At 39.1% G+C, this 16384-nt stretch overlaps 1 protein-coding gene across 1 annotated transcript in view; it reads left to right on the top strand.

Moving 5' to 3' along the window:
* Nucleotides 1–11841: 11841 nt before the first annotated feature.
* Nucleotides 11842–16384, top strand: part of LOC111871549 (neuronal acetylcholine receptor subunit alpha-7) — a 452324-nt gene continuing 447781 nt past the window's right edge. Inside the window, exon 1 of the mRNA XM_023864723.2 lies at nucleotides 11842–11851. The gene's annotated coding sequence lies outside the window, so the exon portion shown is untranslated. The remainder of the gene's footprint in view (nucleotides 11852–16384) is intronic.

Raw genomic sequence — 16384 nt, 5'->3', positions numbered from 1 at the left:
ACCTACATTTAACCCAGGAGTTGGTACAGGCGACAGCAGTCATCATGCGGGATACTGGTCGAATGGGACTCTTGAGCTCTCCTGCTTTAACTAGCTCTTCAAGGCAACCTCCTTCCTACTTCTGTGGAGAGACAGTTGCTTCTCGTGAAAAGTTATAATCTTCCAACGTAGTCTCTTTCATTAACCATTTCTCAGAATAAAAATTTCTATGCGTTTTTACCATGTATGTTATCAGTTTCTTATTATATTGTAATGTATACTATCAGTTCTTAAAAACAAAATAAAAAACTTACCTCAAAAATACTGCCAGTTTTCTTCACTTCCAATTGGAGTTTGAGCATTGCATCCCTCGGAGTAAATAATAGGTTGAATCATGTTATGAACTTCTTCAGACTCCTCTCGATTCACACGGAAATAGTTCACAAATCGTTCATTGGAGAATTCTCCTGTCAGTGCAAAATCCCTGTGAGTTCCTCTTTTTTTCATGTACTCACCGTTCCACTGCTTTACCTTCCTCGACTTCCGATAGAGTAATAGTAATGTTTCTAACTTGATGTCCGAACCTGACTCAGAGCTCAAATCAAGGTATTCCACAAACATGTTTTTGATTTTCGATTTGGTTACATGCACAGAGTACCCCCGCATTCGTCAAACTGCTAAACAAAACTGATTTCCAATATACGTTGACAACTGTGCCACACGGTTCTTTTTTCCATGCTGTTCTGCCCTGCCCCGCCCCTATTGCGCCACGCAGCTCAATGTTCGCCTTAGCTAACTGTCAAACAGTAATAAATATCTGGTCATGAGCTCCAGATGGGGCTTGACACCAAGACTTAGTGACTGACTGACCGACCGACCGTCAGTCACAATGTGACTTTGACTTGACGGGGTTTGTCCAGTGATTGAGACTAGCTCTTTTTAACGGGCCCAACTGAGTAGGTCCATCCTGCTCCATCCACCTGAGGACGGAGACAGATCCATTCTCCGAAACGTCCTGGCTTTTTAATACCAGACGATGGATAAGAGTTCAAAATAAACCTGATAGTTCTGTACAATATACATCATCGTCAGAATCCTTTCAAGGGATGGTATGCATTGGATTGATGTAGCTCAGGATAGGGACGAGTGGAGGGATCTTGTGAACAGGGTAATGAAACTTCCGGTTCCATACAATGCTGGGAAATTTTTGAGTAGCTGCACAACTGGCGGCTTCTCGAGAAGGGCTCAGCTCTATGAGTGAGTGACTTGGGTATTATTGCACTTATTCTTGAAAAAAAAGTCGAAGCTTAAAGCATGTCACTGAACTTCATCTGGTTTCGGTATTAAGAGCTTCTATACTGGTACTGAGATGTATGGCAGCTGCAATACTGGCACTGGCCTCAGTTACTCAGTACTGCTTGCGGTCGCTTCATCGGGCTGCTGATTGTAGCCTGACATTACTTCTCATCCATAACTCTAACAGGAAGATTATGGCAAAATAATTACAGTCAGAACTAAGGTTTATAGTCAAAGGGTTAATTTATGGTACTAATGTAAGGAATTCCTCATCTTTTCAAAATTTCCTCCTCCTTCCCACGAAACAAGAAGTGGGGTGCTCTCCCTTATTGTCATTTCCAAAGCTAAACGATGACAGTCATCTTCTGCGAGACCGTTATACATTTAATCATGTTATATGATAATCGACTCGAGCAGATTCCTCGATATTGTTGAAAGTATGTTGATAATGTACCTTAACAGCTATATTAATGTTGTTCTTCTTTTGAACATATATAGAGGATATATAAATATATGAAGTAGTTACGTATTTATATCATATTATGTGCCAACAAGGAGTAAGCTTACCTATAAATTGTTTCAAAAGCTAATTCCTTCTGCTTCATGGCCCTTCTAATTTATGTCGTCTCTTGCCCCTGTATAAATACAACATGCTGAGCAAGTAGCCTGTAGAAGTTGTACTTGTAATAATCCTTGTTATTAGATAGAAGTAATATATATATGTTTTTTTTTTTTTTACACAGTAGGAAATCGGGTAATTTCAAGTAATAAGCGGTCGCCCTAACTGTTGGCAATTTTTGCAACACAGGAGTTAGGCGGCACAGTCTATAAAACTTGAAGGGGTTTTCTCGTACACAGAGAATTCGTACTACAGTAGTTTCAGAATACTTTCTGAGTAACTGTTATTTTATTACTGTCGTACGAACCGAGAAGTCCTTCTGATATATTTTGGGAGAATGTGCGATTTTGTTAAAGGAGCTTTTGTCGATGTGCATCATCGCCATGACGGCCGCAAGACTTCTTGGCTATGACCACTGAAACGTTGAAGCTAGGCGTATAAAATTTTATACACAGATGGATCATAAATAAACCTATTTGTGTGATCGATTAATTCATGTGTTAACGATTATAATGTCGTGACCATGTACATTTTTTAGATTTTATAGGTCAAATTTATCGTAATCGAAAGGTGCACTAAAAGTTATCAGCATGTGCAGTGAAATAGATAGTTAATAGCATAGTTATTAATTTACGAATAATGTCGGCCCCCAGAATTTTTATTTTTACATTTTATGGAAAGCAGGAGTCATGAATTCTTCAAATTATTTCTCGTTACTTATTTTCTCACACATATATTCCATAAAGGGATTATATAATAAAGGGGTAAAACACTTCTGTCTTTCCATGTGAGCAAAAGGAAATATTTATAAGACTTACATGTAGATAGATGGATAATATTAAAAGGAATCGTATGTGTATGATAAGATGACATTAATTGAATTGGCTACCCCCAATATCAATGTGTGTGTCACAGTGCTTAATTATCTGATTCCATACGAAATAATATCTCTACTGTCTACTGTTAAAAGAAAATTCAATAAAATGAAGGGATATTTTTGTAATATAATTGTGACGAACATATTTAATCCAAATCATTCTAATTGCCTTTTTAAAGATGATAAATTTTTGTTATGCCACATATATACACCGCATTATTCGCTCTTTAGCTTCTTATGTGACTGCTTTTAACGGAAAATTTCCAGCCTAAGCAAATTTCACTTCTCTGCCATCTATCTATCTATCTATCTATGGCTCTACATTCCTTTTGCTCCACCTTGTCCGTTTTCCAGTTTCTTAATATACACAGTCTGTAGGACTCCTTGGACGGGGTATCAGCCCGTCACAAGACCGCTACCTACACACGGAACGACACAAACATAGAATAAACGCACACAGACATCTATGCCTTTAGTGGAATTCGAACCCACGACCCCAGCATTCAAGCAAGCGAAACGATTCATACCTTAGACCGTGCGACCACTGTGAGCGATACTCTCTGCCATCTAGTTGTTGCAATAGTAACTTGTCAGTGATTTGAGCGGTACCTAGTAGCGGAGAATGTAACTTGTGAGCTTAGTTCACTCGATAATGTGCAAGGGGAACTGAGTATGTAATTGTCCGGGGACGTAATGCGATATTTTTTAATTGACCAGTTGCAGTAAAGAGTACGTAGCATTTTTATCTGCTTAAATGTTCTATAAACATAAAATGCTTTGGGCATACAGACCTTCATATCTAGTTTCAGTAACGTTCATATTCAGATTTGAACGAGTTCTCACCACCGGTCTACTTTAAATTGGCTTCAATTATTTTGTTAAAATTCTCTTCGCCGCTTGATCTTACGGTCGACTAAAGATTTTAGATTGTTTATCAATTTACATTTGTTAACACAAAAGAGGGCGAATATTTTCCTATAAATATCACTGAGTTACTAAATTTTACAGCAAAGATGCGGCGTGTTTTGCGGAGGTCAGAAACTAACTCTTAGAAAATATTTTTCAGAAAAACTTGGGCCTAAAATGGCCAAAGTTACACGTAACGTGGTCACATTCAAGGAACGTAAGACAACCTGTTTTATTAAAAATAAAAAATATCCTTCTTGGAATTTTTCTCAGTTTATTTTTTTCTAAATTAGTTTGCACTTAACGTATTCCGCTAATCAAAAATATTCTTCTTCATCGTGTCTTATTAGATCTCTTGACTTTTTTGCAGCAATTTTTGTAATTCATCTCCACGTCTATTTATATGTTTTATTTGACGCCTGATTACTTGTTTTAAAAATATTTCAGGTAATATTCTTCAAATGTTGTCTACCGAATTGTGTTGCCCTCTGATCCGGTTCAGCAGCTTCTTCGGTTTGCTGTTTGTCTAATAATCGTACTCCATTGGGAGTACTGCGTCTCTGTAATGCGATTTCAGGAAAATGTTTTCCCTCCATATTAGTTTCTCTTTTCGCACACACTTCAGAGCCATACACGCCAGCTTCAACAACATATATGTGAATATTTTCGGACTTTCTTATAAAATCTGGCCATACGAGGCATCATATTTAATTATAAACAAACTGGATTCTTTCAACTCGGCCCTAACAAAGCTTAATTATGTTCAGTTTCTTCAGGATTCTTCCAAATTCTTTTCTATTTTAACTTTAAAATGTATAGGAGTGGGGATAGCTCGATGTAGTGACGGGCTATGGGATGGATGACCGGAATTCGATTTCCGGCAGGGCAAGAGATTTTTCTCTGCTGTACAGCGTCCACACCGGCTTTGTGACCCATCCAATCTCCTGTCCAATGTATAATGGGGAGTATTTCTCTGGGAGTAAAGCGGCCGGGGCGTGAAATTCCACTTACCTCTAGCTAGTGCCGAGGTCAGGTATGCCAGAGCTAAAATTTAACCCCCCATATGCCTCATGGCGTTGTGGTTACTTAATTAAGCACAAGAACAAATTTACTTCATCTCTAAAGCGTACAGGAATTGGAAGGAAGCAGGTAAAGTAAATTGGGGTTCCGAAGGAAAAGCGTTTAAACTGCATAACTTTATGAGCGAGTTGCACATGATTATATGGCCGTCCGTTTGCCACATGATTCAACTGGGAACATCAACAGTTGCCGTAAAGTCCGGTCACTCTATCTCTCATACAGACCCTTATGTAACGAAGACTATAGGCTGGGAGCCCGTGAAATCAGGAGATGGAAAACACATAAACACCGTTAAGTGTACGATTGTGATATTTAATACGAGTTTTTTCTATTAGCACTGCCTAGCTTGCATTAGACATCCTGACCATCTCGGAACCAGAGGTGATGTGCTTCGTGTTGCCTTAATGATGTCTTGGGTAATTATCTGCAAAGAAGGCGGGCGATCCCTTCAGAAGAATCAGTAAAACATACGAGGGAATAAAATAATGCTTTGTCGCACCTGGCCTCTAGGAATAACTGTAGTTGTGTGTGAGGAGTGAATCAAAATGTAACAATGAATGATGAACAAATACAAACCACACCGTCCAGTGTGACCTATAACTTTTTGCTACATGAAAACTTATCTCCTTTACATGTTTCGGTCATTACGGACCATCTTCAGAGGGAAACATCATTACAAGTTAGAAACTACCATCACAAAATTGTTTGATTTAAATTACATACACTTATATGCTACAATGCACAGTACGCATAGAGTAGAACATTTTACAATCACAGAAGCTTCCTGGTATTGTGAAGTTTTTAAAAGTTTCTAGATATTATTTAAAACCCAGTCTTGTCAATAATTAAAATTTTCAAACCACGTAGGTTCATGTCCATACTCCTATCGTCCTTCTTGTATGGGGCAGATTTTGTGCCGCATGTCTGTCTTGATGAGGAGGTTCGTGATATCGTCCAGTGTTTGTTTGTGGCTTGCTGTGTTGTTTTCACTGAAAAACACTTACACTTTTATCTAGACAAATGTCGAGGAAGTGCCCAACATACAGAGGCTGGGATGTTCCCGTCAGCTGCCGCTCCCTAAGAACGGTAAGATCACGATGAATTGATGTGAAATTATTTAGTAAGTGATGGGGTTCTTAGTTACTGGCGTGTGTGTTATCCCTCACACAGACAGTATGAGACTGTAGGCGTGTCTACATAGACCCGAATGCGACATGATTAAAGGGCAAGATAAAGTTAAAATTATCCCTGCGCTTAATTAATTAAGGACCACGCCAAGAAGACTTATGGGGGAGTGGGACTGTAGCTCCATAATTCCTTACCTTGGCACTAGATAGACATTAGTGGTCAGCTTCACGTCCCGACCGCTTTGCTCTCGGGTAAATAGCCCACGGCATCCAATGCATAAGAGGATGGATGGGCCCCACAGCCAATCTGAACCCTACGGAGAAGAGAAAATCGAACCCCGTCTGTCCAGTCCGTAGCCTGTCACTATATCGACTGAGCTATCCTTGCCCCGTTGAGTATAGGGAGGGGATGCAATTGAATTTTTTTTCTTGGCGCTACAGCCCCAGTGGGCCTAGGCCTACCTCCATGAACTCTCCGTTCACTTCGGTTTTTCTAGATCTTAGACATACAGTAGGACTCCTTGGGCGGGTGATCAGCTCGTCGCAAGGCCTCTGCCTGTAGACAGACACAGAAAAACGCACACAAACATCCATGCCCTGAGTGGGATTCGAACCCACGATCCCGGCTTCCGAGCGAGCGAAGACAGTGCACGCCTTAGACCGCTCGGCTACCGTGACCGGCTGTGCAATTGGATTAGGACTTTAATAATATCAATTGAGGTTTCATGTGAAGTAGGCGTTAGTTTGAATCGATACACATCAAAATGTAATTTTGTAGAAATCGTTTTACGTCGACCCCCCCCAACCTGAATATAAAATACAGCCGGTATTATAGAAATCCCAACCATTTAAGCGTATTTAAGACTTACGAGTCGTTCCGACTTGACTTTAGGAGCGTCCGACTCTTCCGCCTAATTGCCTGATCGCCGTAGCATTAATTTCATCTTTGAGGCCTGTTCAGAAGTTTTGGAGCTGAAATATGCATATGGCTACACAAAGACAGTATAGCTTTCACATATTTAGCTCAATTTATGTGGATTTTATAAAGAGCACACAAGACGTGCACGTGTTTACAAAATGTATCACGAAATGTCATAATTTGTAATAATTTGACCAGATTTTTTTTATAGGATGTGTTGTGAATTTACATAAAAACTGAGGGTTCCTTTTCTCATACTCACAATCCAGTCATAAGATTCGAAGTTGAAAAAATACAAAATGAAAGTTTCAAGAACTTCGCTGTGTACGTAAATGACGGCTGACGACAGAGATACTCGTACTATTACAAAGAAATAAGCCTAACAGCAGAATTAGTGCTAGTTGCAACCAACGCATGAGTAACCATAATTTCAACCAGAATTATAACCATTTTTTGTATTAGTTTGTAGCTACATTTGTGTCAACATTCCTCTCTGACTGAATGAAATTTTCGCACAATATTACTGTTTGTGATTAAATTCCTTCTCCTTTTTAAAGGATAAGGCCCTGTGGCTTCATCCCACTCAGAATTAATCTCAACTACGCATATTAGAAACAGTTAGTAGGGCTAGTTGGACGGAGAATCAGCCATCACAAGACTATCTATCTATCTATCTATCTATCTATCTATCTATCTATCTATCTATCTATCTATCTATCTATCTATCTATCTATCTATCTATCTATCTATCTATCTATCTATCTATCTATCTATCTATCTATCTATCTATCTATCTATCTATCNACACAAACAGAATAAAACAGAATAAACGCACACAGACATCTGTGCCTTGAGTGGGATTCGAACGCACTGTCCCAGTGTTCTAGCGGGCATTAGACCGCGCGGCCGCTGGGTTCGTCAAGAAAATACAAACACAGAAACTCGTCGACACACATCCATGCCACGAGTGGGAATCCAACCCAGGATCGCAGTGTTCGAATGAGCGAAGATACGATATATCGTGCCTTAGAATGCACGGTCACTATGATCGGCGTGATTTTTTTGCTGCTTTCAAATGATTTTGAATGGGCCCGTTTATCTGACAATAATCTTCTTAATGCTGTACTTTTAAATATGCATATGCTACCACGGACCATGTGTATTTACTTCAATATGCATGGTTGCCGAACCATATAACATAATGTAACACATACTCGGTAGCTCATTTAGCGATATGTCTAACACACCATTTCACTTACGTACATAGGCCGTAAGAAGAGATGAATTGTGACTAATATCTGCTTCGTTTCTGAAATTATGAGACGCAGCAGGTGGGAAACCAAATTAAATATAAGGGAAGGACCCGAGGAGAAGGGAAAAGACGTCACAGCAGTAAATTTTCTTGGGCACTTATAATAATTTCATTGGTTCATTCATTAATCTGTATTCGAATTAAAGACAAATTCAGTACACCGGTATTTAAATTACGGCTCGAAAAGCAGATATCCATTTTAATGAATAATAGGTCGGTATATGACCTAAAGGCCGGTCACGGTAGCCGAGCGGTCTAAGGCATGCACTGTCTTCGCTCGCTCGGAAGCCGGGATCGTGGGTTCGAATCCCACTCAGGGCATGGATGTTTGTGTGCGTTTTTCTGTGTTTGTGTACAGGCCGAGGCCTTGCGACGAGCTGATCACCCGCCCAAGGAGTCCTGCCATATGTCTAAGGTCTAGTAAAACCGAAGTTAAACAGAGTTTCATGGAGGTAGGCCTAGGCCCAAATGAGGGCTGTAGCGCCAATGAAAAAAAAAATGCCCTTAAAGTAAACGGAGCACTGTAATTAAATTACTGGGTGAATTAATTCTGTACCTGAGCAGTGCTAGACGGTGTGGTTCAAGTTTGTGAAAGCGAACCAGATAGTCGCTAGTGTAGCCATAGTTGCTGCTACCTGCTGGTAGGTGGCAGTCGTAGTCGGGTCGATAGGAACAACATTAACTCGATCCGACCGCCACTTTCTCTCACACACGTTACACCTTTTTTTTCTCTTCGTCTAACATTCCTCTGTTCTCTCCATTTTCCGTATTCTTTCAAGATTTTTTTTCCCCCGTTATGCTCTGCCATTAGTTCCTTTCTTCCAGTCTCCTATCAGCCTGCTAAAGAGAGAGAGGGAGAGAGAGAGAGAGAAAAAAAGAAAAGTTTGCATTGAAGTAACGTGTTGAGTGTTCGAACGTACATGTCTAATGCAATTTCTACACTTTTTTCTTTAAGTAAAATGGAACTTCTCTATAAATAGAATTTTGGACCATCTCTTACTCTTGTTCTGTAATGATTTCCCCCCAAAACTTTAAAAGATTGCGTTACAGAAGAAAGTGATTAGAAGATACAACAAAGTAATTTACTAATTAACCCACAGAGCTGAGTTCTTCACGAGAAGATAATAACTGCTGAGGTACTGAAGAAACTTCCAGCATATTAATGAACCCTGAAAGTCCATTGCCGTTTTCAAATTAGCCACACGCGCTTCCCAACCCTGAACCAGATGCATCCAGTCTACACACCCTCATCTTATTTCTTTATGATCAGATTTAATAGCACTGTCGTATCTACATTTAGATCTTCCTAGTTGTCTTTTTCTTTTCGATTTTCCCATAGAAACTTGGTACTATTTCTACTCTCTCCCATTCATACTGCATTAAGTACCCATGTCGTCCTTTTCAGTGTGATCATTCAAATAATATTTGGTGATGGGTACAAATTGTCGAGCTCCTCATGAATTTTCTTCATACTCCTCGTGTTTAATTCCTCTTAGATCGAAATATTCTATTTAGCGTTCTATTTTCGACCTTTTTTTTTCTTTGGCTCTACAGCCTCAGTGGACCTAGGCCTACCTCCATGAACTTCTCCGTTCACTTAGGTTTTTGTAGATCTTAGACATACGATAGGACTCCTTGGGCGGGTGATCAGCTCGTCGCAAGGCCTCTACCTGTACACAAACACAGAAAAACGCACACAAACATCCATGCCCTGAGTGGGATTCGAACCCACGATCCCGGCTTCCGAGCGAGCGAAGACAGTGCATGCCTTAGACCGCTCGGCTACCATGACCTGCTGCTATAAGAACTATACCTGAGAAAAACCAACCTTATTTGAAAGAATTAGTAACTAATAACTTACAAAAATTAATTAAGAAACAAAATAAAAAAGAAATAAAATATACATTCAAAAAGAGCGTGTAGAATGGAACACACTAAAGAACATCAAACAAAAATTAAGTAATAGTCACTCAATAATAGCAAAAGCCGATAAAGGCAACACGCTAGTCATTCTAAAAAAAGCCGATTATATCAGTAAACTTGATAACTTCTTTAACAATAATAACTTTACTGAGTTGTCACACGACATTACCAACAAAGTAACAATTGTAAAAACATCATAAAACACAAAGATAAGTCGAAACTTATAAACATGAACCCCCGCTCACCACACCTATACGGCACTATTAAATTACATAAGCAGGGACAACCCATACGACCAATAGTCAATTGGACAAACTGCCCTGCATTTAATCTATCTAAACACTTAAACACAATATCAACAAATACATTACATCTACCTAATGCTTTTAACGTGAAAAACACTAGTACACTAGCACACTCATTACAGCTCAGTGAAAGAAATAACAATATACAAATGTGTTCTTTCGATATCGAAAATATGTATACCAATATCCCCACAAAAGATATTTTCAATATTGTTGAAAATATTATAGCTAAGAATCAAAACATTTCACATGAAACAAAAATTGAAATTAATAACTTGCTAAAGATAATGTTAGAACAAAATTATATTGAACATAATGGCAAATTGTTTAAACAAAATGAAGGTCTTGCCATGGAAGCACCAACTTCAGCAATTCTAGCCGAGGTATTTATACAATACCACGAATATACAACTATCACTGATATTTTGACGAAATACCAAATAATAGATTATTTTAGATACGTTGACGATATTTTAATCATTTATAATTCCCATATAACTAACATTGGAAATACGTTGTATGAATTCAATAATATTCACCGGAATATCAAATTTACAATAGAAAAAGAAATAAATAATAAGATCAGTTTCTTAGATTTATCCAGCAAAAAAAAACACACGAAAACCTACAACTACTGATCTAATCATCCACAATGATTCATGTCACCCATTTGAACACAGAAAAGCTGCTATACACTTTCTCATTAATCGATTGAATCAATATCCCCTTTCGCATAACAATAAAAGCATAGAAGAAAACGTGGTTAGAACTATTCTAAATAATTATAACTACCCACTAAATACCATACAACTAACACAAAATCCCTCCACAGAAAATACACTACGCTGAGAAATAAATGGACCACCTTTACCTATTTCGGCCATGAAATTAGATCTACGTGTATTACTAAACTTTTCAAGAATACTGAAGTTGGTATCTCATATAAGACAAAAACAATATAAAACATCTGTTGAAAATAAATGATGACAAAAATGATATGTATAATCTTAGTGGGGTTTACCAACTACAATGTTCTGGCTGCCCATTAAAATATATAGGACAGACCGGATATAGGTCAGATTCAGAGAATACATACGAGACATAAAAAATAACGGACAAAGCTCCAAATTTGCTCAACATATATTGGACACCACACATGAATATGTACGATAGACAAAACATTAGAAGTTCTATATATCGGTAAGAAAGGCCGTGCCTTGTATACATATGAAAGATTTGACATTTACGAAATCAGCAAACTAAATTTGCAACTGAATGATAATTTTACCGAAATGTTTAACCCTATATATGATGTAATAATTGATACACACAAAACAAAATATACAGTTATACCCCCTTCCCCCCTATCACCACTTCTGCATACACCTTATCTCTACCTCTCCCCTCCCTCTCTTGCATTGACTTTACTCTTACAACACCAAATCAGTCGTTGTTTACATTCCCTACAGTACGGACAACACTTTGTAAGATGAGGCACCGACTAAACAGTAAGTAATATATACTGTATCTTCAATATCAAAAATAAATTGTTGATTATAAAAAAATTTAATACTATTACTTTCATATCATTTTCAGATTCACATTAATTTATTACATCTATGTCACGAGCCTCGTATAAAATCTTATATACAAAAAGAAAAAAGTATAGAATATTCCAATTTGTCCATGGGAACGTAGGAAAATACAAAACCAACGACTGATTCGATGTTATAAAACATCAATTAAAATTTTATTCTTGTTTTAAACTATAACATTTGTTTTTTTATATAATCCGATTTATTGTATCTATCTCGGAAACCGTTCGGAATAGGACACGTGCATATAACACTTTTTTGCTTAGAATGACCAATACTATGACTTCCCAGAATATTGACCTCTCCTCCTGGGACACTCTGTACATCAACGAGTGAAGGAAATTCCGCTGGGTATCACAGCAGTCCATACATTCACCACGAATTTCCTTCCTCTTTTCAAGTTGTTTATTGTTTCCATCTGTNTGTGCGTTTCCATAGACAATAGGAAAATTCGATATTACTTGATATAGAAGATTTTAAGAGAGGCCCATGGTGTAGCAATTATTGAATTGTGTAATGCTGCCTCGTCATTAAGAAGAATTGTCCGTATTGCATGGAAAGCATTACACAATTCATTAATTGCTACACCATGGGCCTCTCTTAAAATCTTCTATATAAGGTAATATCGAATTTCCCTATTGTCTATGGAAACGCACACAAAGTATATCCAACGACTGATTCAATGTTTTTGAAAACATCATTAATATTAGATCTTGTTATAATGCTTCCAATTTTTATATAATCTGAACTTTCTTATTTTTTACATAAGCATTTTTAAATTTGTGCGTTTAATAGTGTTATATCCATTTTATGATTGCAGTTAAATGGTAGATTTTTGTTGATATGTATTTGCCTGATGATGGCCGATAGTGGCCGAAACATGTTGCAAAGCCACAGCTGAACGCTGACTTTAATATTTTACTATTTGTTGTGTTGTGACGGTTCATTAAAGAGTTGTATATTGTAGCACAGCAGGATGAATGAAATTAAGATAATTCAAATCGTTTATAATATTTTTGTGTAAGGTATTAATCTCAGAAATGACACTTATCTACGGTCCTTATAACGTTTCTATGAATTTTGGTTGTATACGAAATCTGTGTTACAGTTCTCTTAGACACAATAGCTTGTGATAACACCGCCCCCCCCCAAAGACGCCAAATCAATGCTCTTCCCCAAAACATGAGAGACTATATGAGAACATACAATAGTAAAGTTAAAGCTATACCTGTAACAGGCCGTGGAGGCCCATAGGGGTGAGAGACGTCAAGGTTCCCATATTTTCTCTAGACAATCGGCTCACAGATGTCGATAAGGCTGTGTCAGCCTTGTGCCCCGGCCGCCCTTTACCTGCAGGAAAATTCCTGGTACTCATTTCTATTAGAGGCTGAGTCGATCCCAGGGACATACTACGGCTGGAAGGATTAGGTCAATTGAAAAAAGTCCAGCACCTCATCTGGACTCGAACCCTCGGCATTCCGGGTTATGGCATAGTGCCTCAACGAAAACTGCGCTACCGCGTGCCCCGACAGTAGTAACTGAGTAATATGCAGGCAGTTGAAACCGTAGGTTTAACACCGATACCAGCAAAGCCACGGTAGAATTAGTTCGACCCGCCTGCTGTTACTACAATTTCACGGCCTGTATCAGGCCATGAAGGCCCATAGGGTTGTGAGCCGTTGATGGTCCCACACTATCTAGACAATCGGCTCAAAGATGGCGGTAAGGTTGTCAGCCTTCCGCGCCGGCCACGCTTTACTCCCCAGGAAAATTACTGGTACTCATTTCTGTTAGAGGCTGAGTAAACCCCAGGGCCTAGTGCAGCTGGAATGATTAGGTCAACTGAAAAAAAAATCCAATGACCTCATCGGGACTTGAACCCGCGACCTTCCGGCTTGTAGCATAGTACCTCATCCACTACGCTACCTCGTGCTCCAAGATACATAGTTCGTCATATTAATATTTCAATTCCGACCTTTGGGATAGTTCGGTTGATAGTTATCAAAGTCTCGGAAGAAAGTAACCTCTTCTACCTTGAAGATGGAGACAGGCGGTTACCCCGAAACTTTGGAACTTATCGACCAAACTACACGGCCTCAGATATTAGAATACAGCTATAAAAATCTCAACGTATAAATCGTTTTGTGCGGTCCTTGACAACTTACGCGCTTTATTTGCCGAATGTCAAGTACATTAGGACAAAACTACGGGATATCCTCTTGTCCAACGAAGAAGCCATTTTCAGTTTCAATAAGGAATTTGATATAGGAGTAGTAGGGCTTTTTGGAAACTCAGAACTAATAAGAACAAAAAGCTGCAGTTTGTGAGTTATGTTGTTGACCGGGCGGGCGGGGGCATGCAGCATCAGGAAGACAAAGCGCTATTTCTCCTCCCTCTTCTCTTCCACTTTTCTTTGTAGTAGGATTACGTGAATACCAAGAAAATGACGCTCGCGGACTATCTCAACCCATTTCATTCCTTCAATATATCCCTGTGCCGTCGTTCAAAGTAATCGAAGTCATGACCTTCACTCATTTCCTATTCGCTAAGTGTTCCTTGAAGTTATTCTTCTTACAGTACACATAATTTTTTTCGTGAAAATACACTCTATTTACATGTATTATATATAATCTGTGTACTGGCCTATGTAAAGCCGGGATAGCGACTGGTTACGGGCTGGAATTCGAATCCCGGTAGGGTCAAGAATTTGTTCTGTATAACCTACATATTGTCACCTATAGGGTGGTACGCGTGACGAAAATAACGGATTTTATTTCGGATAATTGTATTTGTTGGCACCTTGGTTACAAGTTCTCTTAATCATATTTAAATACAGCGCTATCGCTGATTTTCACACTTCCCAGTTCGCCGTTCCACACACACCAGGATTCTCAGTTTCCATTAATCGTCTCCTAGCAGCGGATCTTAACACAGAAACTAGCACTTCAAATCACTATGAAGACTTCTTGCTATTTTATGTTCAATCAATCTGGAACCTCTGAACAAAAAGTTCTTCTGGACTCACTCCTCCAGCTTACGAATGACTGGTAACTGCCCTTGAACTAACTCTGTCACTGCATTGACCTCTCTTATGTAGTACTATAAGCAGTCTGCAAAGACTCCGAAGAAAACACCGTCTCTATTTTCAATGACGTTAACGGCTTACGCAGAAGTGTTTTTACCGAGCTGTTGCTGAGAAACGGATTGCATAACCCCGTTTTTTCACCGCTTCTGGGCACGGACTACAGAGAAAATAGCTTCATCTATTGTTGCTTGTTGGACCTGTTAACGGAGTAGTTGCCTGGCAACCCTTTGATCATATCAGCTACAGTATGTTCTGGCGTGCATGTTTCATGTCCCGCCACCGAGGGGATTGACATAACCCTGTGAACTAGTATTGGGGGGCTGCTGGGTTCGAATCTCGCCTGGGACTTCCCAATTATCCTGCTCTATCTTTTCTGTACTATCAATCGGTGAGAGTTTCAGGTTCTCACGGCGGTGATTATGTAGAGTCTTCTCGTGTGGGATGTGAGCTGTATTGTTTGGTAAATTAATACCAATGTTTCGAAGGAATCTGTTGTCTCTGTGCTCATGGTAGAAGGGTAGAAGTGTGTGAGTGCCCTGCAGCAGGTTCATCAGAAATATTGGTACCTATCTAACAAATTACATGATAACCCCAGAAGACACTGTTTCTCATCCTTCACCGGTATTCCTTCCCTAATATAATGTCACGTGTAAGAGTGGGCATGTGCGTGACTTATAAGACGGGTTCTGAATTGAAAAATTCGATTCATGTACACCTTAATTACACACAACTCGGGCCTACAAGCAACACAGCGATGTCGCTGATTGATACAAATTAAAGTTCACCGTTCCACACGCTCTAGGGTTCTTAGCCTTGACTAGTCGTATCCTGGCAACGGATTTGTAACAGTTTCCCTGTCACTTCATATCACACATGAAGTCTTCATGGCACAGTCTAATTCCTTTCTCGCCTTTATTCTGCAACTTCCAACTCAGTTCATTTCTAACCTCATCAACTGACGGGCTTTCGTCTCGAACTCGACTCTGTTCTTCTCGACTACTTTTCTATGCTGCCGAACAGTTCATTATAATCACTTTCACGAATCCCGCAAAAAACGCAACGACTCTTGTAAAGGAGGTGTGTTTACCGATTCCTTGACTAGCAGTAGACGTCCTATTGTTGCGCGTGTTTGCTTTACTCGTGGATGTGTTTACCGAATCTTTGCCTAGCAATGGGTATACACGTCAAAATACGATACAAAGCTTCACAATTATACAAAATAAAAGCGAAATTCAGATTCATATATTGGATGATAATTATGCAACCGAAGGAGAGGTATTGTACTCTTACGAATCCCAGAAGTTCATCGCCGTATTAATAAATAGTTGTGAAAGCCTTGCATAATATTACACTGGTTTCCT

This window comes from Cryptotermes secundus, unplaced genomic scaffold (assembly GCF_002891405.2).
Source record: "Cryptotermes secundus unplaced genomic scaffold, Csec_1.0 scaffold1066, whole genome shotgun sequence".
NCBI classification, from domain to species: domain Eukaryota; kingdom Metazoa; phylum Arthropoda; class Insecta; order Blattodea; family Kalotermitidae; genus Cryptotermes; species Cryptotermes secundus.
This window is presented reverse-complemented; position numbering and strand designations above follow the sequence as displayed.